This window comes from Littorina saxatilis, linkage group LG11, assembly GCF_037325665.1.
Source record: "Littorina saxatilis isolate snail1 linkage group LG11, US_GU_Lsax_2.0, whole genome shotgun sequence".
NCBI classification, from domain to species: domain Eukaryota; kingdom Metazoa; phylum Mollusca; class Gastropoda; order Littorinimorpha; family Littorinidae; genus Littorina; species Littorina saxatilis.
Window position 1 is genome coordinate 18,230,943 of NC_090255.1, and position 13,760 is coordinate 18,244,702.

The 13,760-nt window shown below is 40.8% G+C and overlaps 1 protein-coding gene and 1 long non-coding RNA gene across 4 annotated transcripts in view; one reads left to right on the forward strand and one right to left on the reverse strand.

Annotated features, from left to right (window-relative positions):
- LOC138979919 (uncharacterized) overlaps positions 1-13,760 on the forward strand; it is a 138,856-nt gene that overhangs the window by 86,970 nt on the left and 38,126 nt on the right. The gene's annotated exons all lie outside the window — the stretch shown is intronic.
- On the reverse strand, positions 1,700-4,202 carry LOC138979927 (uncharacterized). The gene is made up of 2 exons (XR_011460176.1): positions 3,416-4,202; positions 1,700-3,025 (listed from the first exon to the last, which is right to left on the reverse strand). It is a non-coding gene; the product is annotated as an uncharacterized lncRNA (long non-coding RNA).

Below are 13,760 nucleotides of genomic sequence, written 5' to 3' on the forward strand. Positions count from 1 at the left end.
GTCTACCTATACCCGTGTGACTTGGAATAATAGGCCGTGAAAGGTAAATATGCGTCGAAATGGCTGCAATTACTGGCCGTATAAAATTTCATCTCACACGGCATTACTGCAGAGCGCCTAGAACTGTACCCACGGAATATGCGCGATATAAGCGTCATTGATTGATTGATTGATAAAACTGCTGCCGATGTACTTAGACAACTGACTGGCGTTTATTTTCTTCGTGAATACCAAGAACGAAACATCAGTGTTTTGAGCGCAAGCCATTGACAAAAACTATAGCTGCCAGAGTGGTTTCGACAAGGGAAACCACACTTTCTGCGGACCGCTCAGGCTCAGCGTTTGCGTTCGCCGAACATCATGTCGCAACCAAAAAAGAAGAAAAAAACTCAATTGATCAGTGGCCACGGTGTGCTACCCTTCGCCAAGGTAGGTGCTTCTGAAAAAAATAACAGCAACACCGCGAACGTGGACAGTGTGAGTGATAGGGGTAGTGTTGTCGAGTCGATGGAAGCAGACGACACAAGCTTAGCAGACGACAGTCACATTCACCGGCGTATCGACATCTGCTGAGATTGAAAAGCGACATCCAAATCGTGGTTTTCAAGCAAATTGGCTCACCCTAGGCCTACACCCATGGCTTAGCTAGCTATGAGGGTGGGTCCATGTTTTGCAAACTGTGCAAGAACGGTGGATGTAAAAATATTTTCACCAGGGGAGGTTGCCAAAATTTCAGCATTAACTGACCACCTCGCTAGCAAAGACCATGCCAGATCCATAGATGTGCTCGTGTATCAGGAAACCTTCAAAACAATGGATAAAATCACAATGTTATGTGACGGTGTCAGAGTGTGTTTATGTTTTATTGGTGTTTCACCAGTCATATTTCCAACTGAAAGGCTTGTCAAGATTGGAAGAGTTTTATTGTTTTACTTTCAAAACGTTAAAGTTAAAGGTTTGAACAAGTTTTAAAGAATTGGTGTCTTTGTGTTTTACTTAAATCAACAAAGCTGATTGTTTCAGTTGCAGTATGCAACATATGTTCTGTGTTCCTAAGACAATGATTACCTCTTGTGCTTCAATGTTGCGGTGACTTTCGATGAGCCAAAATTTTTTCAAAATGTCCTAAAGCATTCTGACAGTTTTGGCCAAATGTCCCAACATAAAAATGTCTAGCAACACCCCTGAACTGTGGTGTCTTGTATCTGATTCTGATGTCTCTCATGAGCAGTAGCAATAGTCTTTCTGTTATTATGTTTTCACTGGACGGAATCTTGAATTTGAAGATAAAGGCATTGTTTAAAGAATGTGTTAATTAAACTGTGGTGTATTGTATCTAATTCTGATGCAGGTGTCTCACATGAGCAGTAGCAACAGTTTTTCTGTTATGTTTTCACTGGATGGAATCTTGAATTTGAATACACATACATGTATCATGTGTATATGATCTGACCTGCTGCTATTTCCTTCCATTTCAAGAGCAGATTTCACTCTTTCTATCACACACACACACACACACACACACACACACACCACATTAACATACACTTTGAAATCATTTTGCATAAATGTGACATGTATTGACACAACTGACAAAGGTTGAATTATGCTGATTAACCTCAAAATAGCTCTACACAGGAAACAAGATAAGGAGCATTGCAAAATTAAATGGCCTACACTTGAAATGCGAGCACACATTTAAACTACCAATAACATGCAACTTCAAGCAACACTGAACATACCACTACCAGTATTGCAGGTATCAAGCCAAAGTGAAGAGAAGAACACTTTCACTAAATGTTCAAAATTGAAATAACATACTGTGGGCATGTGAGTCATTAACTATTCATTATGATAAATAGACCTGTGCGCTTTTTTGCAGAAATAAGTGTGTTCAATTTTGTTGTCATCAAAACAGAACTAGTTGATAATAGAAACTAACTTTCAGTTCCACTGCCAATTTAAACACTGTATTACTTGACTGTACTGATGCAGAACTACGCTGGACCACACACTCTTATTTGTTCCCTAAATCAAGCAGCCAATCCGTGTCACTGGAAACATTGAACAAGGAGAATGAACAATATACCTGGCTGAATAAGTTGATAATCAAACTGCTCATGATTCTTTGTTATTCACAGCAGTGGATGTAAAACAATCACAAAATAATGTCCTGTATGCATCATAATTTATACTTGTAGCACTTGATTTTGTATTGTGGTCGGTGATCCTAAACAAAATGTATGCCTACATCTGTGCATGATTTTACTTTAAGAATAAAATGAAACAAGAATGGAACAATTAATGACTTCTCTGTGAGTGTGAACTGTGATTTAAAACATTACATGCCCTCTTTTCTCTCCCTCTTTACAACTTTACTACTGGCCACTTTCTGTGTGTACAGTCATACATGATGTTTGTTTTCCCACACACATGAGCAAGCGAGTCTGGCATTGTCACTGTTTCTTGCTGCGTTTCACGGCTTGTGTTTGCAGCTGCTCCTGGTTCACATCCACTGCTTGTAGAGGCTCAGCTTCTCTGTCCAGCCAGTTTCCAACTAGCTCTGGAAAAACTGCGAGTCTGAACACTTTCAAAGCTTTCTCCACACACATTGCCCAAAAATCACAGTCAGGCAATACTCAGACAATAACTTTATCCACAGTAGTCCACACCATGAAATCGCAGTAGGAGGAACTGGTCATAACAATCTGGCACTGTACCGGTACTTGACTATTTAACTTTTAAGTATGGGTGGTCCTTGCGCAGACAAAGCATCCCCTCACTGTTAGATTCCAAACAGAAATGGCGGTCTGTCACACACACTCAACAGCTGACTCCTTGAAGGTGAAGGGACGTGTGTGCAGGTTTCTCCAACTCCGGCCATGCAGGTTTCTCCAACTCCGGCCATGCAGGTTTCTCCAACTCCGGCCATGCAGGTACAGTGTGCTGACAGTATGTTGCCATCAAAAGTGGCGATGGTCCAAGGAGAAAGTGCTGGTTCATTAAGGCGTTGTGAATGAAGAACCTGAAACATAAATTGAAGATCGCACAAATCAGCATTCAGCTAGGTCAATCGAATGAATATAACTCTAAGACGCACATAATGTCAATGTGCTTTACAACATTAACAATGAAAAGTAAACAACAGATTTTTAACTGAATATGAACATGAAGCTCATTATAATTATATATATAAATATAATATTTTGCAAGCTATTTCAAAATATAAATATATTCAAGACTATCTACAGCTTTTGTCGTAGTCCAGAATACAAACTAAAGCGAAGAATATATTAAAGACAAAGCCTCAACACAATATCCTGAACTGCAACTTACAAGTGAAATCTGCAACACAAGACAGAGAACACTCACGTTCATTCATTATTATATTTATAAACTGAAAGCACATTCTTACCTTTGCAGAAATGACAGAGTTTTGACAGCCATCAGGGCTGTAGCGCTTGACATCCCTCACCCAGCCAGAGACAAAAAGTCGGTAGGAATCCAAACGTTTGTAAGCTTTCAGCAACATGCACTCTTCGACAGTTCTTGCCAAGCACAAAATAATTTACGATGTTGATGTAACTCAGCTCTGGCAGATCGTCCGGATTTGCTGACCAGCACCTGGTTGGAATGTCATACGGATCATTCCCATCACTCTCCAAAATCTTCTGATGGTATCGCCGCCTCTCCTCTGGTAACAATCGCTCAGAATATGTTCGCTTCTTGCCCGGTCGCTGTTTCTCCATCTTGCTTTCAAGGCAAGGGAAGTCACTCCAGGAGGCATTGTTTCCCGTTTTTCAACGGTTCACAGCTGTTTTTACTTTTCTCTTTGAAATGAAACGATGAAAGGAAGAGAAATGGAAAGACAGGCATGTTGTTGGGACATAAACAGAACAGAGAACATAAGGGGAAAATACTGTGTTTCAACAACTTCAAGCAAGAAAATGCAAACACTAAACACTCCCGGCAGAGAAAACCCTTAATTGACCTTGACCTTTGACTGTGTTTGAGATCAGTTATTTTCGTACTCGGCTTGTAAAATAAACAAAATAATATCCAAACAACAGCTATTTTAAGATAAGAGTGTGTGGAGAGACCTTGTATTCAATTATAGTAATCACTGAAAGACATAAAACTTAGTTCAGAAGCGAATCCTAGAAACCCCTAAATAATGGAAAATGTGTTGGCTAAACAATTCATTGTTTACGTAAACAATGAATTATTTACGTAAACAATGAATTTCATTGTTTACGTAAATAATTCATTGTTTACGTAAATAATGATTTATTTAGAAACATTGCTGATTGTTTATAAACAATGTATTATAAGTCTAAATAATATATTGTTTACGTAAATAAATCATTATTTACGTAAACAATGAATTATTTACGTAAATAATTCATTGTTTACGAAAATAATGATTTATTTAGAAACATTGCTGATTGTTTATAAACAATGTAATATAAGTCTAAATAATATATTGTTTACGTAAATAAATCATTATTTACGTAAACAATGAATTATTTACGTAAACAATGAATTGTTTAGGTAAATAATGAATGGTTTACGTAAATTTTCTTTTATTTAGAATTGTTTTACATTGTTTATAAACAATTACTTATTTAGCACATGAGCTTCTAAATAATGATTATTTAGCTAAAACTGGTGAAAAAAACATGAAAAAGTATCCAAATAATTATTTGACAAACGGAATGCCATACGTTGTCCACACCTATATTGCAGCAATATGAGGACAACTTGCATTTCCATTTTTAGGGAGGTGCAGCTATTTGCGGACATCCGTCACTATATTGCAGCAATTTGTGGACCAAAGACCGCCTATTTGAGGACGTCCGCAGATAGTCGCATTTTTCGGCCGATGTCCGCAAATTGCTGCGATATAGCGATGGACGACCCCATTTGGTCCCATTTGGTCCGCATATGGCTGGAAATCCACAAACACACACACACACACATACACACACACGCACACGCACACACACACACACACACACACACACACACACACACACACACACACACACACACACACACACAGCAACAGACAATTGACTTTTCCGTCAATGCGGTTTGTCGGTGCTCGCTTTATGTGGTACAATCAATCGAACTGGATGGTGGGCATTTTGTGAAGGATCCACGGCGACAACAATTACATGGATTGTCATTGTTTATCCCTGAGGCGAACAGTTCAGGAAATGTCTCCGTCAGGAGTTATCGTGAAAGCACAGGGTCCATGAAGTACTAGAGTACTCGCATTGTAGAATTGAGTGCTCATTAGACAATGACTACACTCCTTTGATTGAGGTTTACGGCGTAGTAATGTGGTTCTGTGGTTAATTCCAGCGGTAATGAACAGTGGCTTGTGCTTTTCGCTCGAAGTTAACTTCGGGAAGACTTTACGATGTCTTTTTTTACCGAAATTTCAGTGCTTAAGCGTTGTGAAGTATAGATTTTGCGAAGTCGACATTGCCCAATTAACATCAAACTTTAAAGATGATTTGGTGTAACTGGTTGAGCAGGGAGGTTCCGCTTGGTGTTGCCTTACCTACATAATTGTACAGTTTGTTTACAACAAGCCCTGACTTATATAATTATGGACTTTTCCTGTCTGTAGTCTGGGTTAAAAAATAGTAACACGGTTTAGCTTGCATTTAATCTGCGTGATGTTTCCGGTATCATGTAAGCATTACAAATCATATGGATTTGAACAGTATTATTACTACTGAAATGGGTTTTTGAAGTGACTCATATCTCTTATAAGCAACCTTTTTATTTTTTTATTTTTTTATTTGGTTTAAACATAAGTTTATTTTAACAAAGGTTACAATCATGACATGTATACAAAGTTCACAGAAACAGCAACAAGCTAGAAGCTTATAGTGGTGTTCCTGCATGACAGTACAACATAAGGCGGTAACGGCTGAAAAATTTGTCTCAATAAACCAAATCTATTAATAACGTAATGAACGTTGCATAATGATGATAAAGAAAGACAGTAAAGGAAGGAAGGAGGGAAAGAAGATGAATAAAAGAAGAGGGATGGGTAGGAGATGTGCAGAAGTTAAAGTTGCTGTCCGGCTTGTAGAGCATTTATTCTGTTTTACCCAAAGCGGCCTGAACGTTTAATGAACGAGTGTACGGTGGAAACAATTTTCCTGTTCAAATCTGTGGAATACTGTCTGTCTCCGTTTAAAAGGTGGGGGAGGTGAATTATGTGATTGGGGAGGGTACAGTTTAAATGAAAAGCAAGCAAACATGAAAAGAAAATTGAATGAAAATTGTACATCAAAACAAAAATCAGTTTTAGAATACATATATAATATTTATGGTGTTAGCGAGTAAGAGATAGGGAGGGAGAGAGGGAGGGAGGGAGGGAGGGAGGGGGAAAGTGAGAGAGAGGGGGAGAGTGAGAGAGAGAGAGGGGGGGAGAGAGAGAGGGGGGAGAGAGAGAGTAAGAGAGAGAGAGGAGGGGAGAGAGAGAGACAGAAAGAGAGAGAGCGAGCGAGAGAGAGAGAGACAGACAGAGAGCGAGAGTGACAGAGAGACAGAGAGAGATTGGGGGTTGAGCATAAGTTGATACGTTTACGTCGCGGACAAAAGCTGCTGTCTTTCACATTTCTGTACCCGGTTAATTGAGTCACGACTGACTTGCTATAATCACGAGTACGCTGACGTTCGAAGCAAACACAGGCCGTGAAAACAGGCTTGCCTTTTTGAAAGGAGCAAGCTTACCCGGACTCTTGTTCGTCTCATGTAACTGCACATCCAGATCGCGATGAACTCAGCCGAGAACCTTACTCGGCAGATATCCAATTATATATGGTTTTGAAAACTGAAACATTTACGCAGAACAGAAACTGGGTCTCTCTCTCTTTACGTTTCTATTTGTGTACCTCTATCTGTCTGTCTGTCTGCCTCTGTCCCAGTCCGGTATCGCCATAACGGTTAAAGGGACGTTAAACAAAAATAACTATCCAACCGTCTCTGTCTTTGTCTCTCTCGATCTCCCCCCCCCTTTCTGTTTCACTGTCTGTCTCAATGTCTCGCTGACTGACTGTCTCTGTCTGTCTGTCTATCAATCTATGTCTCTCGCAATCTCTCTGTTTATAAAAGAGATAATCCAAGGTGTGTGTGTATGTATGTGTGTGTGTATGTGTGTGTGTGTGTGGGGGGTGGTTGAATAACAACAGGGGTAGGACAGGTAGGTTGGCGCTCAGAGTAAACAAGTCTGCACAACACTGGTGGGCGAAAAGGTAATCTATGATGACAGATACACTGAGGCTTAGAACAAAGAAGTCTACACAACACCGGCTGTCATAAAAGGCAGGCCATGATGACAGATACACTGAGGCCCAGAGAAAAGAATTCTACACAACACTGGCTGTCATTAAAGGCAGGCCATGATGACAGATACACTGAGGCCCAGAGAAAAGAATTCTACACAACACTGGCTGTCATTAAAGGCAGGCCATGGTGACCTGTACAATCCTACCCGGACCCTTGTGTCGTTCGGCTCTGCTGCACATTGGGGACACGTTGTACCCGCCGTGTGCTATAACAGGAGCAGAATGCAGCTATATGTACCGGTCTTATTCATTACACCATAATGGTGTTTTTCCACGCTGCAAGCTTTAGGTAAAGTTGTCACTGCATAATTATATTACCCCTTTCCAGGGGCCAACGGCCTGTAAAGTAATAATCCACTGTCAACTCCTCTCTCTCTCTCTTTCTCTCTCTCTCTCTCTCTCTCACACTCTCTCTCTCTCTCTCTCTCTCTCTCTCTCTCTCTCTCTCTCTCTCTCTCTCTGAACGTTTGATCTCTGTGAGTATTTGATAATTACAGCTTGCACCCCGAACTGTCATAAGTTTGATACCCTATGTACCCGTATAGCCTGATGCAATCGACCCAAGCAACCTTCCACTCTTTCCATGTGTGGTTTATTTCGTTTTGCTGTCCCCCACCTCATTCATTATCTCCTAGGCTTAGAGCTTTAAATCTGTCATCAGCTTGTGCCACTACAGTTGTTGGTGTATGCACAATCAGTTGGAACTTCTTATTCAACAATAAGTCTTGCATCATGGCTTGATGACCAGTTTATGCCGACCTGTCATATGTAGAACACCTTGTGTACTAATCGTCTGATGCAATCGACCCCGCACCCTCCCACCACCACCACCACCAGCTATCCTCTGAGTGTATGGTGTGGTCAGTGGAAAGACAAAACTGTGTACATGATAATGACAAAGACAAAATGGTATACGAAGATGGAGACGTAAGACACAGGTTAAGGGATGGTTCAAGACGGAAACGTAAGACGTTTCAAGACGGCGTCAAGACACAGGTAAAAGGATGTTTCCATCGTGGATCCATTGCTGTAAGTCGACATACACTTCCTTAGGTTCCTTATTTTATACCCTCGACAACGAAATAAATAATTTTAAAAACAAAGAAAATGAGAGCTAGAGGCAAAGATTGCGCAATCTGTACAAAGATAAAGACGTAAGACGTTTCAAAATGGCGTCAAGACAGAGATGGAGACGTAAGACGTTTCAAGATGGCGTCAAGACAAAGATTAGACTGTAAGATGTTATAAGACGAAGATGGTGACGTAAGACGTTTCAAGATGGTGTCAAGACGAAGATTTAAACAAAACTCAAGACGTTAGACGTTTCAAGACGAAGATTTAAACAAAGATGGAGACGTAAGACGTTTCAAGATGGCGTCAAGACGAAGATTTGAACGTAAGACGTTTCAAGACGTTTCAAGATGTTCTAAGACATGGTCTCAAGACGTAAGACGTTTCAAGATGGTGTTAAGACAAAGATGTGAACGAAGACGAAGATGTAAAACGTTCCAAGACGTTCCAAGACATGGTCTCAAAACGTAAGATGTTTCAAGACGTTTTAAGATTGCGTCCTCAAGATGCGTCCTCAAGATGGCGTCCTCAAAAAGGCATGAGATCCCCCTTACTATACTACTACTGGGAAGTTCGAGTGCCACCCACGATCCAAATCTACGTCAGTTGCTGTGTTCTGCCGTTCATTTTTACATTTAGTCAAGTTTTGACTAAATGTTTTAACATAGAGGGGGAATCGAGACGAGGGTCATGGTGTATGTGTGTGTGTGTGTGTGTGTGTGTGTGTGTGTGTGTGTGTGTGTGTGTGTAGAGCGATTCAGAGTAAACTACTGGACCGATCTTTATGAAATTTGACATGAGAGTTCCTGGGTATGATATCCCCGGACGTTTTTTTCATTTTTTCGATAAATGTCTTTGATGACGTCATATCCGGCTTTTTGTAAAAGTTGAGGCGGCACTGTCACACCCTCATTTTTCAATCAAATTGATTGAAATTTTGGCCAAGCAATCTTCGACGAAGGCCGGACTTCGGTATTGCATTTCAGCTTGGTGGCTTAAAAATTAATTGATGACTTTGGTTATTAAAAATCTGAAAATTGTAAAAAAAAATATTGTTTTTATAAAACTATCCAAATTTACGTTCATCTTATTTTTCATCATTTTCTGATTCCAAAAACATATAAATATGTTATATTTAGATTAAAAACAAGCTCTGAAAATTTAAAAAAATTAAAATTATGATCAAAATAAAAATTTTGAAATCAATTTAAAAACACTTTTACAAGGTTGTCGTCACCAAGACTGAGACTGGTCTCAAAAACCGGGAAATCTTTAGATGATGCAGTTGTTTTTTATTTCAAACCCTCGAAGTATTCTCCCTTAGCGGCTACACACTGTTTAAGTCGTTGGACCCAGTCAAGAAATGACCGTTTGAAGTCGTTTTTTGGCACCTGGTTCAGACACTGGAAAACAGCCGATCCGAGGGCTAATCGACTGTCAAATCGACGCCCAGCCAATTGTCTTTTCAGATGAGGAAACAAAAAAAAGTCACAGGGTGCAAGATCAGGAGAGTAGGGAGGATGTGGCAAAGTTTCAAAGTTTTCTTCCTCCAGGTACTCTTTCACCACCTTGGATTTGTGAGCAGGTGCGTTATCATGAAGTAATTTGATCCCTTTCAATCCTGTAGTTGGTCTGGCTCTCTTGTAGTAACGAACGATGCCAGCAAGAACTTTTTCCTTGTAGTACACCCCAGTGATGCTTCTGCCTTTTTCGCGTGGTTTTTGAAAAATGACGCCCTTTGTGTTATAAAATATTGTGTATAAAACCTTCTTGCCGGAGCGACTTTTTCGCACGATCCGAGGGGCATTGGCACCTTTTTTTTTTATCCATGCTTTGTTTTGAGCTTTTCTTTTTGGCTCAAAGAAGTACACCCAAGTTTCGTCTCCAGTCACGATCTCATCCAAGCGTTTTTGATCACATCCGTCGTATATCTTGAGTAGCCGTTGGGCAAACGTAACCCTACACCTCTTGTTCTCTTCAGTGAGGAAATGTGGTACCCATCGCGCGCACACCTTTGTGTATCCAAGTTTGTGTTTTAAAACTCTCAAGACAGACGACGACGAAATGTCCAGTGTTTCGGCGATAAAATGACTGCTCACTCGGGGATCTTCATGAACTAACCGTTGCACATGGGACACCATTTTATTGTCGGTTACAGGTGGTTTCTTCACTTTTCCCCTTGCATCTTCCACAGACGTTTTCCCTGTTGAGAAATGCTTTGCCCACCGAAAAACTGTCGCGCGAGATGGTGCTGTGCCTGGGCTTACAGTTCTCAGCTCTTCAAGTATGTCACCGGCCGTTTTACCAAGTGCCGTTCTTATTTTGATGTAGGATCGAAAATCCTTCTCTGAAAATGTGCTTTTTGCCGCCATTTTTTAGGCCAGTGTCTCTCGCTTACATGACTAAATACACTGTATCTTTACGAAAACACAACGGATCACAAAGAAATTATGCACAATAATACGTTGTGTACCAATCTTGATAATGACGTCATTTGTTATAAATGTCGTCATTTGATTCTGTGCAAAAAAGACCAGTCTCAGTCTTGCTGGCGACAACCTTGTCTTATTCCTTGTCGGTTCCTGATTCCAAAAACATATAGATATGATATGTTTGGATTAAAAACACGCTCAGAAAGTTAAAACGAAGAGAGGTACAGTAAAGCGTGCTATGAAGCACAGCGCAACCGCTACCGCGCCAAACAGGCTCGTCACTTTCACTGCCTTTTCACTAGCGGCGGACTACGTTCAATTTCATGCTGTGAGTTCCACAGCTTGACTAAATGTAGTAATTTCGCCTTACGCGACTTGTTAATAACTTAGTTCAAATGGACAAAAAACTAAACATCCGAGACACTAACATTTTTTACACACAATGTGCTGGTGCGCTTATCATTATGACATAACATTTACGAAAATGAGTAACAGGTACAACTTGGCAAATTAAAACAAAAGTGAACTGTATTATGTCAGTATGATAAGAATGAATTCTGAATATAAATTAACCACCTTTGTTTAAAAGAACAAACGGGTGTAGCTCAGTTGGTTTGACGGGAACACAGAGACATAGAGAATACTACATGGCTTGCTGTGTCGTACCAAATTTACACGAGTTTTTTTTTAAATATTGAACTGCGAGCGAAAGCGAGCTGTTCATTATTTGAAAAAGCAACGAGTGTAAATCTGGTACGACACAGCAAGCCATGTAGTATTCTGTTTATCCTACACACTGTACTTACGTGTATTTTACTGAACATTTCCTGCAGTCGAGGCAGCTATATTGAAGACGCTTGTTTTGGAACCTCGATCTCTTCTAAAGCCTCGTGCAATATATTACGTCAAAGTAAAGAAACGTCACTCTGAAAGTGTGGCGTGAGGTGTTAGTTCTAAAAATTCATCGAGGGTAATTAGCGAGCGCAATTTTTTTTTCTATAATGACGTTCGTCTCGGTGACTCTGGCATCATAAGCAGTGGAAAACAGGTCCCTGCCAGACTTGCTTGATATGACCTCATTTACATGATGTACACGTGTGATTTGAACGATTATTATATCACGAGTGTCTCTCTCACGTATGTAGAATAACATAAACTATCCAGCTGACGACGGTGGCCAACTCAGCCGGACGTAATGATGTGTGACCTATGAAGTAGGATGCTTTACAAGTCGGAATGCAATTGTTGTGTCTGCTGCTCTCTCCTCGTGGACTTGAAAGCCCTTTCCATCAGTCTTTCATGACAAAGCTTGCTTTAACAATTGCCTCTTGAAAAAGCGCTGAGTGACAACTTCGGGTAACCTTCGCCGGCAATCTCTTGCAAAGTATGTACAGAGAGAGAGAGAGAGAGAGAGAGAGAGAGAGAGAGAGAGAGAGAGAGAGAGAGAGAGAGAGAGAGAGAGAGAGAGATAAACAGACATACGGACAGACAGACAGAGAGGAAGAGAGAGAGAGAAAGAGAGAGAGAGAGAGAGGCACACACACACACACACACACACACACACACACACACACAGAAGGACGGACGGACCGACGGACATTTCTTTTATTTTCTCTTTGTATTTTGATATGTTTCTTTAGTGTCCTCTTGTGCTTCAAATAATTTTCTCGTCGAACCGAAACAGATAAATGTGAAGCCTTTTTTAATCAGTCTGACTTGCTCACTAAGTTGTATCATTCGGGCGAAGTGGCGCATCAGTAAGACGTCGGCCTCCTAATCGGGGGGTCGTCAGTTCGAATCTCGGTCGCTGCCGCCTGGTGGGTTAAGAGTGAAGATTTTTCCGATCTCCCATGTCAACTTATGTGCAGACCTGCCCCTTCGTGTGTACACGCAAGCACAAGACCAAGTGCGCACGGAACAGATCCTGTAATCCATGTCGGAGTTCGGTGGGTTATGGAAACACGAAAATACCCAGCATGCCTATACCCAACGAAAGCGGAGTGAAGCTGACTATGGGGAACCCAAATGGGCAAACGAGCTCACACGTCACCAGAATTTCTGGAATGCTGAAGAAAAAGTATCATGCTATTTTGAAGTATAGGAGCCTTTTTACAGTGATTAGCCTCTTTACTGGTCCACATTAGGAGCATGGGCGCTTGATAAGGACCAGTTGTGAATGTTTCTGTATTCATTTTTGGATCAATTTCTATCAAACCTAGTTTGCTCCAATTAGGCCTAAAGGCTAGCTAAAAAGAGTAAAACTACCAAACACTATATTAAACTTCTTCGCAAGATTACAAGCTAGTTATCAGCGTGAAGCTAAAGACATCCATATTAGGGGCCTCTCCTCCACTTGCAGTAAGTAAACATTTCTGAAACCTCCATCGACCCTGTTTCGAGACACCAATGTCACAGAGTCGTCTGTTATGTTATAGAAACACCTTACCTGCTTCTTGAGCGAATGGCAAGGACGGGAAAGTAGGTCATCCATGGGAGGGGGGGGGTCTTAAATTATTATCGCCATTCAAATTAGTAAAATAAACAGGATGTTATTTCTTAGAGCAATGTTCTATGCAGTATACCCCGAACTCGTCAAACAAGTTTAAGATGGGGGAGGGGGTTGTGACGGGGCGAAGGGATGGGGGTATCGGTTGAAAGAGGTATGGTAAGGAGGGGGTACTTTCACAAGTATTATACTTTAATAAACTACACAAAATCAGTCATCCGTCGAATAGAATGTAGGGCACTTACTCACAACATGAAACCTGCATGTTAAACTCCTTAAACCTGAGCAACAAACCCGCACAGCTGCTTTCATATGCGTGCAAGGAGTGGTGAACTGAACAGTGTGCACTATAACTTGCTTTCCTTCGGCTAGGAATAAGAA